Raw genomic sequence first — 12,356 nt, 5'->3', positions numbered from 1 at the left:
AGAACTTCGAGCGACATGTACGAAGCGAGAAAACCAGAATGAGCAGGCGGGGCCTCCCGCCTAATGTAACAGCATGTGTTTAGCCTGATCATTTGGGGGAGAGCTATATAGACCTAATGCATAATGGACTTTGAGGTTATTTTCCTGTTGATGATGATGGTGTATTTTTATGGTGCAAGGGCATCTATGGCCAATGAGCGCCATGGCACAAAGTATTTTCATTTGCTCAAGGTGGGGTCAAAAACCCATTTCCCAAGCATTTCACCCTGAATAAGCTGAGCACCAGGCCAGGGGAAGCTCGTACCTGGAGAGATTATTTTTCTTATAGAATTCATTTTTAAAATAGAGAGTGTTGTGCTTAAATTCATCCTTGAGGTATTCCATTTTCCTGAATAAAATTCCTCAAACGGGTTGAGCTAGGCAGACATTAAATGAATGGTTAGACAGAAGTCTTTAAGGCAGTTCAACTTCTGGCTGTGGATGTCAAGCTCAGTCAGGTCCTGAAGAATCCCAAACCTCCAGGTTTTTTCATATGCTTTCTCTAAATTGAAGGAGACAGCAAGGCAGTGTTGCGTATGAAAGCTTCTCGAACAGTATTTTCAAGTCGAACAAGGTGGTTGGCAGTGGAGCACGCTTTTTCAAACCACATTGGTGGACATCCAGAAGCTCACGGACATCTAACACGAAGGTTAATCTGATATTCACATCACTTTCAAAGGATTTCACTAGACAGCTGGTGAAGGCTATGGGCCTATAGCTGCTAGGAAGGGCAGGTGGTTTTCCGGTTTTCAAAAGTGGAACAATAACAGCTTTTTTCCAGGCTTTGGGTATTTTCCCCCCCGATACCCAACTTTGTTAAAAAAAGATATTAAAAGTACCTCTACAGCAGGTTTAAAAAGGTGGGCTAGCAGTTGATAATGTATTTCGTCAGGGCCAGGTGCAGTCTGCTTGCCGGCGGATAGTACTGGATGAATTTTTGAACTGCAAGTAAATTATTATAGGATTCATTTGTACCGCCACTTGTCGGCGGTCTGTTTTTCAGTTGTGCTTTTGTATTTTAGGAATGATTCTGTGTAGTGAGATGAGCTGGAGACTGTACAAAAATATTCACCCAAAATATCTGCCTGTTCTTCTATATTTGTCTGTATACCAGGGGCTGAGAGAAAGGGAATTGTGAATGGGGAGTAGCTGCCACTCATCTTTCTAACCTTCTCCCACATTTGTTTTGATGTGGTTGAGCTGTTTATAGACGACACGTAATCTTGCCATGAAGTTCTTTTGGCATTACGGCGGATACATCGGGCTTTTGCTCTGGACTTTCTAACGGTTATGAAGTTCACCACAGGTAAAATGGAATTCTGAAAGATTGAATCATGGCAGAATTTTTTTCACCATATCAGGGAGGCAAAGCTGGTGCTTCCTGTTGTCGGAGTTTGCATTATGCATTATTTTTAAAATTCTGTCATAGTAAGCATTTACCACGCTGTGTCAAAATGGTTTTTTTCTGTTGAGTTTTTTGGCGTTTATTTTTAGAGCAGTCGTTGCACAACCACTTGGTTTTTCATTATATTGCAGTTTTCAATTTCATGTGAGGGCAGAAATTGCATTCAGGTTCATCGCTTTCATGTTCTGCATGTTACCGCAGCGGCCAAGTGGTTGAGCATCCGCCTCGCATGCGGGAGCTGCGGTGTTCGATCCCCAGTGCCGCCGGGTACCCACCGGTGATACAATGGGTACAAGCTTTCCCCTGGTCTGGTGCTCGGCTTATTTAGGGTGAAATGCTTGGGAAATGGGTCTTCGACCCCACCTTGAGAATTTGAAAAATACCTTGTTCCATGGCGCTCTTTGGCCATAGATGCCCTTGCGCCATAAGAATCCATCATCATCATCATCTTCTTCTGCTTGTTTTTGTCGGGTTCATGCAACGACTGCTTGGTCAGCATCTGACTGCTTGGTCAGCATCTGGTGAATCAATGTCCAACACCTCATCACATGAGGTGGGCAGCTCTTGCATTCTAAAGGTCTCGTGTTCTGAATGTCTGCTTTGGAGGAAAAAGCATTTCTCCTGATATATAAGGTGCAGAAATGTCAGAAAAGGCGACATTTAGACAACACAAACTGTTACAGAACTCAAACACAACTGCAAGGCACGTTCTACTTTAGGGCCTACACCTTCCAATCATTCCATTTGGAATCACTGATCTCTGCGAACCCTTGTAGCTCTCGTTAACTTGTTTTTACGAAAGAATTTACTTTGAAGGAATAACGTCACCTGCTAGTCCACCTCTAAAACAAACACCATTTTTTAAATCGAAAGCTTTACTAGCTTAGCTGCGCCCATTTCGCTGTTGTCTGTACACATGACCTTGAACAGGAGCGGAGCTGCTTAAGTAACCACGTGACGTACCACGTGCCTCGCAGCAGGTGCAGCCATGTGCGCTATCATCGTTGCAGACCGCTGCACACTCCCTATCCAGCGTCTTGCTACAGACGAAGCAAGTTAGCCGGAGCCAACGTCCTCAAAGGTGGGTACTCGCAGGCATCAGGCCGAGTCTGATCATCTGGTCGACACTGCCAACTGTGTAAGGGATTTAGCAATCGATAGGAAGCGTAAATGCACTAAACAGGCAGCCGAAACCAATGAAGAGCGGTACCTTCACCTCGCTCGTTGCTAACCACAGTTACACCAAGGCTTAACTGGGCGGTACCAAAGCTTTCGCTTGCATAACCAGGGTTAGCTGAGCTAAGCCGCAGCCAATTTATTTTTTCCATACGGCCGAAGGGAGGCAGTGGTATCCATCAATGGTGGCAGCAGAGTGCAAGCAGTTTTCGCACTCCCTTCTTACAAAATATTATTTGCCTACGGTTTTTATTTTTAATATATATAAACAGCTAAATAAATGCTGGATTTGCCATAAAAACAGTTGGCGTTTTCTTCCTCATCTCATGCATATGTCTGTGATTCCAAATCGCTGAGTCGGAAAGGGTTAACAGCATTTTTATTACACTGCATGCATAAAAAAAAGCTGTAAGCATTTTGTAGGTGAAATCTGTAAGCATTTGTAAGCATCAATTATAGGTGTAAGCATTTTCTAAGGGAAATAGCACCACAAAGAAAGCTGCCTCTTGGAATCACTGTGTTAATGTAATTTTGGTTGCAAAAAATGGTTTCTTTGCAGATATGTAACAAAACTGCATTCTCATCAAAAATGGCTTTGCAAAACGTAGTAGTGCGAGTAGCGGAAGACGTGTGAAAATAGTGAATGTGATAACTATAGTAGGCTGGTTAGCTAAATTCTAATAATTCACAGCGATATAGTACAGAACTTAGGATTGGCAGCTGACTGTTACTACAGTAGACTCCCTTTAAAGGGGTAGAGATACCAAATTACAAGGTTTTACAAAGCTGTCTTATGTTTCCTTTGCATGTGAGGACCAAATAGGACCACTGGAGCCAAGTATTAAACTCAAGGGAGGTCTAGAATATATTTTAATCCTATTTTAAAATTTGAGCAAATGCTCACTCTTGAAGTCTGCGCCATCGCTAGCGCATCAGCGTGACATAGATTCAGAGAAAAAAAAACACTATCGGGTATTTGTTGTCATTGCACAGTATTCTGAAGTACGTGATGGAAGTTTTGCGGCCTAGCAACCTTGCTCACGATTCTTTTTTTCTTCCGATGGCTCCACAGCCATCCTTCAGTTGATGAAACCGAAACATGTTGCATGAGAAAAGAAATTGAATTATATATTATTTAATGGTCCTAGGCAAATACCACATGGTGAACCATGTTTTCCATTGTATAGCGCATCACTTGAAAGAATAAAACACGCACCTAAAATTAGGTGTCTATGACTCATTTAACAGAAGCGCCCCTAAAAAAAATATGCAAGCATGCTAGCTATATCTTTATAATGTAATATGAAAACAATGACTAAAATAAAATAGTCTTTAATTCAGAGCAAGGATAAGGATGTTGTGGAGGGCTTTTGTACATATGTGCCCATGCAGTTAGCCAGGTGAAGAACTTTAAAACATGCCATGATTGTGCTCCAGCCATCACAGGTAGCAATGTGAACCTCCCTGAAAACAGCTGGTTATGTGTGAAGTATTTTGTGCCTGGTAGCATACCTCTTGTATCCCCATCAAAGGCAGCACTTGACTTGCTCAAGTTATGTGAAGCCGCCTTCATGCTGAATACTGAAAGCACCCTCAACAACAGGGCTACACTGGAGCACAGTGAGAAATAAATTATAAGATACGTAGCTGCAACTATACCATCCTGTAACAGCATGCCCCAGAAGCTCGCTACCTGCTTCTCGAGAACCAGAATCCATATTTTCTGCAAGAAAAAAATGAAACTATATCGAAGCTTGGGACCAAAATGTGAGCAGGAGCATTGGGGTGCATCAGGCTGCCAGTGCAATTAGGTGAAGGTATTGCAGTACTATCCAATGCATGGTTCTTCTTAAGTTGCAGGCCAGAAAAAGTACTGAAGGGGCACCTAAGAAAAATTGCAGTTAGCACGTATCAATACATTTAACATGTCAAAAATTAAGTTGTTTTATTACCCCCCATAAACTTGCATACAAGGGCAGATTTTAATAATAGGATTATGGCATGCCACATAAGACATGTAACAGACCTGGCGGCTCAACTCCACCCGAAAAATACTACAAGAACTATGGCTTCCGTCACAAGAGCCACCCCTGTGCTGATACCCTGGAGCTTGAGACGCGGAAACTATTCAAAATTGCACCAATTCCTAAGAATATATGCACCCGATTCATGACAAGGAATGAAGGGGGCATAGAGCAAAATTTATTCAAAGTAAACTAATGAAAGACCTTCCTGAGGAACCAGCCTATTGCGATGCTGCCAGTGGGCTAGAGGTGGCCGTGGTCATAGCAGTGGTAGATGGTAACCACTCCCAGAAGGTAATTGGATCTGTCAATATGCGTAACGCTTTAATAGCTGAAGAGGCTGTGATAGCGCTAGCATGTACCGGTACTACAGACAATAAGGCGGCTGTTAGGAACTTTGGCACGGGCCTAATTTCCAAGCAGGCGGCCAGTCTACTGAGGAAGCACCCGCTAAGCCGGGAGGTTTCAGTCATCTGGGTTCAAGCTCATGAGGGTCTACCAGGCAATGAGGCTGCCCATTGCGTCGCTCGAGATGTATGCACCCGAGCAGCCGTAGAGACCCCACTACCTTGAGACAAAGACCCCCTCATCACCTACAAGGAGCTCTCCGAGACTCCCAGACTAGGCCGAAAGATCTATCCACCACTAGATAGGTCCCAAACAGAATGTAGGGCCTGGCGAAAAATTCAGGCCAAGCGCTTCTTCCCTTATGTTACTCTGCATAGTGGGCTTACAGGTGACCCAGAGGCTTGCAATCTCTGCAACATACCTCTGAGTCAAAATCATCTAATCTGGCAATGCCCCGAATCTCCGGGAGCTAAACAGACTGATCCCCTTGATCAAGTTGCCTGAGAGTCCTACATCCGCAGCCCAAATGCAGATGTACAAAAAATCGTAATACGCTTGGTAGAGGAGGCTTACTCCAAAACCTTCTCTGTGGTCACGATGCAGGAGGGCCAGCAAGGGGGAGACCCTCCCTGGCTGAGCCCCTGCCCCGAGATCCATGCCGGTGTAAATAAAGTCTTCTCTCTCTCTCTCGCTATTGAGCTATAGAACCTGCCTGCGCACACTATGTGTGTGTGTGCGTGTTGACACTCGATGGTACCCATAAAAGACGCGTCTTCATAATAGCAGGTATTATTGGGTTTATTAGTCGTGTGAGGTTGCTCGGGAGCAACCTGGTCCACGCAAATTCCACCGCGACACTAAAAAGAGACACTAAACTTATCCAGTCTCTAGAATCTGCAGTGAACAGCTATGTTGAGCGTGACGTAATAGGTGGTGCCCAATCTGAACGGGCCGCAAGTCATGCTGGGTACTCCGACTTCCAGGTCGTTCGGCTAGATGCTTGTGTACAGCGCTTTGCTTGAAATGCAGAACTTGCAAACTTTAATTCGGCTCTTTATGCGTTAATACACGCGCATGAAGCCGTAGAAGCAATCAGGATACTGTACGTGCATTATTATGTCCGCGCTCAACGTTCCGTATATGAATTATTGGCGAAAAAGCGTTGCAAGTGCAATCGTTTCGGCATGCGTCGTCTGTTCGCGCAGAGGTCTAAGACGCTTCATTCACTCACTGAAAAGTTTTCCTGTTGTTACTATTATCATGCACAATTATCATGTTGCAATTATCATGAGGCTGCTACATTGATCTCTAATATATGTTAGGGTACATATTTTCGAGAGGTTACACGCTACCAGGCGCTGAATATATGGACTACCAGCAACCGTACTCTAGCATTACATACGAGCACACTGCTGCGCACATTGTAGCACAGTGGCTGCGATGGCGAAGAGCTTGCATCATGCAAATCCTCTGAGTACTTGCGGTGCTTTTTCTACACCAGCCGCAGTGGCTTAGTGGTTAGGGCAGTCGGCTACCGAATCGGAGGACCTGGGTCAAATCTGGGACGTGGCGGCTGCGTTTTGAAGGAGGCGAAATGCGAAAGACACCCGTGTGCTGTGCGATAGAACCCGTCTAAACTAATCTGAAGCCTTTCACTATGGCGTCCCTCATTGCCCATGTATCACTTCTAGACGTAACACCATGCAAGTTACAATATTTTGTGATTTTATAGCCTTTACAAAGCTTTCACGAGCACTTCATCGGAGGGTTTCTTGCCATGCGGCAGCAACGGAGCTGTCGTTGCCTGCAAGCAAGGTAGACCGCATTTTATTTTCTGCGCTAAAATTGGCACATGCGGCGTGTTGAGCTCTTCCCACAAGTCCGTACTTAATGCTTCACGACCTTAGCAAAGGTGCACAATCTGTTTTGCTGTCGATTAATGTTCTTGCCAGCTCAACTGCTTTTGTCAAATATTTGCTATGGCTTATGGAATAATTACTGCACAAGCTGGCATGCATAACAACTGTCTCAAGCAACTGAATTTCAGTTTGTCTATAATGCAGAAATGCAACTGCATGACAAATGTGTTGCATTTTCAGCCCTACTGTATTATTTCTGCCAGTACGAATTGCACCGAGCATGTGCCGAGACTTTGTGGCTAAAAACCTCTACAAATGTGCGTCAAGGGCATGTATAGGCAAGTGACATAACATCTATTCCAGCAATGAGAGGTGCACCCATTTACTGAGGCTTTGGCACATGCATAAGAACTTCTCACACACAAAATTAACCATGCGTAGTTATGCACTGCAATGCATTTCATGGCCTGCATGGTGGTGTGGGACATTACATGCCATTTACATATAACTCGCAGCTCTGAATGTTAAGAATTCCTGAGCTTGATTTCCCAAATGCTGGTTGCTGCATTGTGTAGATGAAAACAAGTACTAAAATAAATGCTTTGTTATACGGCATCTCTTGATCAATGTTCACTAGCTTCAGAAAGTAAATCAATGTGGCTTCCCATCAAGGCAGAGGAGAGCCTGTAGCCATTTTGCTGTCGTGAACTTAGTGGTGAACTTAGTGCTCGGAGCCTGGTCGAAGAAGAACCACCAGCCAATGTACGGACAGATATCCCCAATGGCAGGCACCTCAGCTGCTGATACACATGTACAGAAATGTGGATTATATAGCTTATGCATTGTGTGCAAAGTGTTCAAGGTAAGGTAGGTTAGTAACAACTAACAACACAAGCAGCTAGGGAGAAAATGAGCTTGCTTTGAGTTTTTCTTAATGAAAACCTCAAATCAGAGGAAGGCATCAAAGCCTGATGCAACAGCTACGCTACAGGCACCACAACATAGGCATAAAGACAAAACAGAAAGCAGACCGCAGCCAAAAGCAGAAGTAACTCTTCACTTAGGCAGCTTTACTGTTTGTTGAACTGCAAAATGAGAAAGTTCATCGGCTGTTAACTGGTAACTCTTCTTGTCATGTGAGTAATAACATCTGATATAACCGTTGTCTTGCAAGAACTCTTGCAGGCACATTTTATCAAGCACAGCACGTAATAAATGAGTTTAATGCAGGAGATCTGAGCGACAAATAGTAAATTATAATAAATAGCATGGTAGAGTGTAAAAAAATCATGCTTCGGCTGTTCCCAGCACACACACAAGCTTGATCGGAGTTGTTTTCAGCATTTTCTACAAGTTCCTTTCACCAAATCTTCTGCAATGTTGAATCAAAGGCGTTCCCACCCAGTTTGAGTTTTGGCATGAGCACTGCGGCATAGCTTGTATGTTAACTGACTTTGGTAAACCGTCCCTAAGACACGTGGTACCAAAAAATCTGGAATGTCTGTGAACACAATGTGTTCCTTGGCCTTTTAAAACTAGCAATTTTATAGCATGTTTATTACTTTTTATTCTTGCGGATAATTGACCCAATGACCACCAGACCGGCCTCTGCCGTCCTTGCAGCATTCTGCACTTCTTGAAATCACCAATGTCTCTCTAAATAAGTCAACCATTCAGTGCAATATTCCGACATGCAAGCATGCAATGCATCACACGTAAGCTATAGACGCAGACATTTATCTACTTCACATGCATGTTGAGCACCTAGACAGTTTTCAAATGATGCTTTGCTGCGCAGCGACAGTTCAATATCATAACATTTGTCTCGGATGTCAATTCTCCTATGTGCTGAAAACAACTCTGATCAAGCTTCTGTGTGTGCTGGAACAGCCGAAGCATGATTTTTTTTTACGCTCTACCGTGCTCATAACTTACTGCCTCAGAGTATGAAAAGAATGGTGGTGAATAATTCTTATCACTTTGTAATGCGATCACCTTGTCTGTCACCCTCCCTCTCCTCACACAGGAAACGGAGAAGCATAACTGCAACATGCCGGTCCACACAAACGGGGAACTGTAACAGCTCGCTTATAATTTTTCCATACTTGCTGCGTGCACATGTCGACTGGTCTGCTGGTGAAAATGTGTGTTTCACTTTGGGCATGAAGTTAGCAAATATATTCTCATATAACAATTAATAATTCCTAAAAGTGCTCGTAAACATATACTGCGACCAGCAATCACAGGCGACGGGACCCCGCCGTGGCCGGTGTCGCCGTTTCGGCAGCTGACGGTGGTGATCGCATAGGCCTGAAGTGTTAGCTCTGAATTCCAGCAACTCGCATCCAGCACAAATTTCTGAGGAATAACTCGTTCTGTCCTTTAATATCTTGTCGAGCTGTAGTGACGGAGGCCGAATAGCACATATCTGCACACCAACGACCGCGCGGTTCTGCCGCCGTCATGCGAGACCGGCTGTGGCCGAAGTTGTCCGAGACAGAAATTGGTGCTCCTCAAGGAGAGAAAACAGCCTACTTAACCAAATTCTCAAGCTTGCACAACGCTCTGAAACGTTTACCACTAACAAAATGCTCGAAGCAAAGCCAAGGGTTGTCCGTGGAGCTCGTAGCAGGCAGTCTGCCAGCGGATCGCAACGGCGTAGTATAGTATACATACTTGCGCCGTTCGCTACTTGACGGCACTCGTAGCATGTTACATTCCGTTGCAGTGAAGTTACTGCAGTTTGAGGCAGTGCACAACACCATTTTTTCAGCTATGTGAGCGTTGGTATTGAGGAAAGAAAGGTCGAAACTGCACGTCTGCAAGCAATGCCTACACAAACGAAACCACAGGAACGATCCGAAGTCAAAATTCACGTGACGGGGCCTCGCCGTGACGCCATGTTTTGTTGAATCCGATGGCGACTTGGCTTGGCTTTGTTGAATTCGATGAAGGCTGGAAAGGAGACACGCCATCGGGCTTCGCGACGACACCGCCAGGGTGACCACCTGAGTCGCCGTGGATTGTCGTGATTCTGAGTGATCGCATTGAAAATTGTGAGCAGGTTATGAATTTATTAGCTTTTTTTCACTAGAAGACAAGTGCTCCAAGAGCGCAGTGTGCTGAAGGAGCAGGCGCATCAGAACAGGTGCTAGAACTCGACAGCTTTGTCGCTGTGCGCTTACGCAGTGGTGTGGGCTATTTGCACGGTCAACCGTAGGGACTTCGAACAGGTCCATTGTGTGGCTTTGTGCTTTTTTCCATACACTTCTTCTTGGCATCGTGGGCTGTTTAACGGTTGAGTGTCAGTATTAACTCTTTGCTTAGGTACTTGTTACGGTGTACAAGAGTCAACCCACTCATTTTCAAATCAAAAAACAGAAAATCCAGTCTATATACATTTCTTTTTTTTCAGTCAGCTTGACACAGTGATCACATTATTTTGGATCACATGACTCTACAAGGCCACTAAAACGCTGCTAAAGTCCTGCATATTTGTGCAAAGTATTCTTGTTAAATTAGGGTTGTTTGGGCAGAAGTGTTACGTGAAATATGAACTTTATTAAATTGGTATCGTCAGCTCTTGCAGCGAAGACGCACTAACTAAAATTTATGGCCATGAAATAAAGACGAAATAACGTGCGGTACTTTTTCCCGAAACAGTACAGCGTTCCTTTTTTTTTTTGTAACTAACGTAGGTCGGTAACGCGCTCCTTTTTTTTTAGCTTAACGAGTAGTATTTAGTTACTTTTTTTCGGTAACGCCTACAACACTGATCTGGCAACACCGCGCCCACAGCTTGATCCTACCGCGTCCTCAACTTCGCTTGATGACGGCAAGAATCGGCGCTGGAAAATGGGTTCGAGAGTCGAACTGTGCCGGTGTCGTTTTAATGCGCCGCTTTAAGCATCGCGCATTATCATCGATATTTTATTTCGAAGTGGACGCATATTCACCTGGTGCGGTAGCGAGCGGTTATTTTGCGCTGAGTGGATAAATATGTTGACTAACTTCTGTGACAGTGCGAACTATCGTGCGCGCCGACGGTAGCTAGCATCTGCGTGCATAACAATATAAGCACACGAGACCCTCAGCCAGCTGCGTAATGCCATTCTTTTAACTGCAACATGCAATGTCCATCAGCGGTTTTCAACGTCAGAGCCTGAGCGCCGTTGCCAGTGTTGATTGAACGAGGCGGGCGTACTCCTAGTTGAAACTGCGTCTTACGTTGGACGCAGCTGTAGTGAATATTGCTCTCTTAGCAGTCAATATTAACATGAAGAAAGAAGACGTATATATTTCAAAGTTATTGCAAGCGAGGACGCAGCTTTTTTTTATATTTCCTAGTGCGATACTGAATTGAATTTCATTTTTATTTTGCAACACGACGTTGCGGGGAAAGCGAGGAAAAAGTTGTATGCACAACTTGAAAGATCATGAATTCCTCTTTACACAAGAGCATTGATGCTAGCGTAGATCCTTCCTTCCTGCCATGAAGAGCGCGCTTGCCTGATTAGAGAAAGAGCCTACGTATATGTACAGCACTGCATGGACTGCATGATGCATGCATGGACTCGATACGCCGGTCAAGCTGTGTTTGCAGGTGTGAAGTTCGCATGTTTGGTTACTTCCGACTGGGTTGCTCCTAAAGCTGGACAAATGGGTATGTCGCGGCTGAAGCTTTTGCAGCATGCCACAACGATAATGAAACCAGATGACCTGAAGCGTTTTCAGAACACTGCCGTACGTAGTTTCTAAATTAGAAATGCGTTTTTCCTTTACAATAAGATAGATACATTATCCACTTTTTGGACAAAGTTTAGTAACCACGGATATTGCATGGATCCTGGAAAAAATAAAACACACAGGTAGGTAGGTGAAAACGTTACTGATGAGCCTTATGGATGAGTTACTGCCTAGGGTTGGTCTGGCTCTTGATCCCGGGTGGTGGCCAACAGTCCATGACGTGCGGCGACAGCTCCAGCCCACTTTACCAGCCGCCTTTGTGAGGCTGGTTCGGAGCTGGAGACCATGATCTCCCATCCCTCTTTGTACGTGAGGTTCCAGGTGGTTGGAATCCTCGGCAGAGATATAAAATGTGGTAAAAGTTGGCTCTCGGAAACCCACAAAGAGAGCATTGGGGCCTGTATTGGCCTGGGGCGGATAAGAGCTAACAAAGCCGGTGAAGGGAATCTGCGAGCCCGCAGCTGTGTCCAGGTAGTTTGTTGTTCTTTCGAGAGGTAGACGTGTGGTGGGGGATAGACGAGCCTGCTCCTTGTAATGGAGGGTTATTTCATGATAGGTGACGAGCCGGTCCCTAGCGCTACCCCGGTCTACTGAGTGCCCCGCTCGGTTGACGTATACGCTCGAGCAAGAGTGGGCCATTTCGTTGCCGGGGTTTCGTTGCCCTTAGTGACCACATAAACGTAACAAGAGGCATCCGGCAGGGGTGCCCACTTTCACCGGCCCTTTTTGTAATTTGCCTAGAACCCCTCCTCAGTCGCA

At 44.9% G+C, this 12,356-nt stretch overlaps 1 long non-coding RNA gene across 1 annotated transcript; it reads right to left on the bottom strand.

The window, feature by feature from the left end:
- Positions 1–6,700: 6,700 nt before the first annotated feature.
- LOC144114321 (uncharacterized) lies at positions 6,701–10,050 on the bottom strand. The gene is made up of 2 exons (XR_013311013.1): positions 9,528–10,050; positions 6,701–6,796 (listed from the first exon to the last, which is right to left on the bottom strand). It is a non-coding gene; the product is annotated as an uncharacterized LOC144114321 (long non-coding RNA).
- Positions 10,051–12,356: the final 2,306 nt, after the last annotated feature.

This window comes from Amblyomma americanum, chromosome 1, assembly GCF_052857255.1.
Source record: "Amblyomma americanum isolate KBUSLIRL-KWMA chromosome 1, ASM5285725v1, whole genome shotgun sequence".
Lineage (NCBI taxonomy): Eukaryota > Metazoa > Arthropoda > Arachnida > Ixodida > Ixodidae > Amblyomma > Amblyomma americanum.
This window is presented reverse-complemented; position numbering and strand designations above follow the sequence as displayed.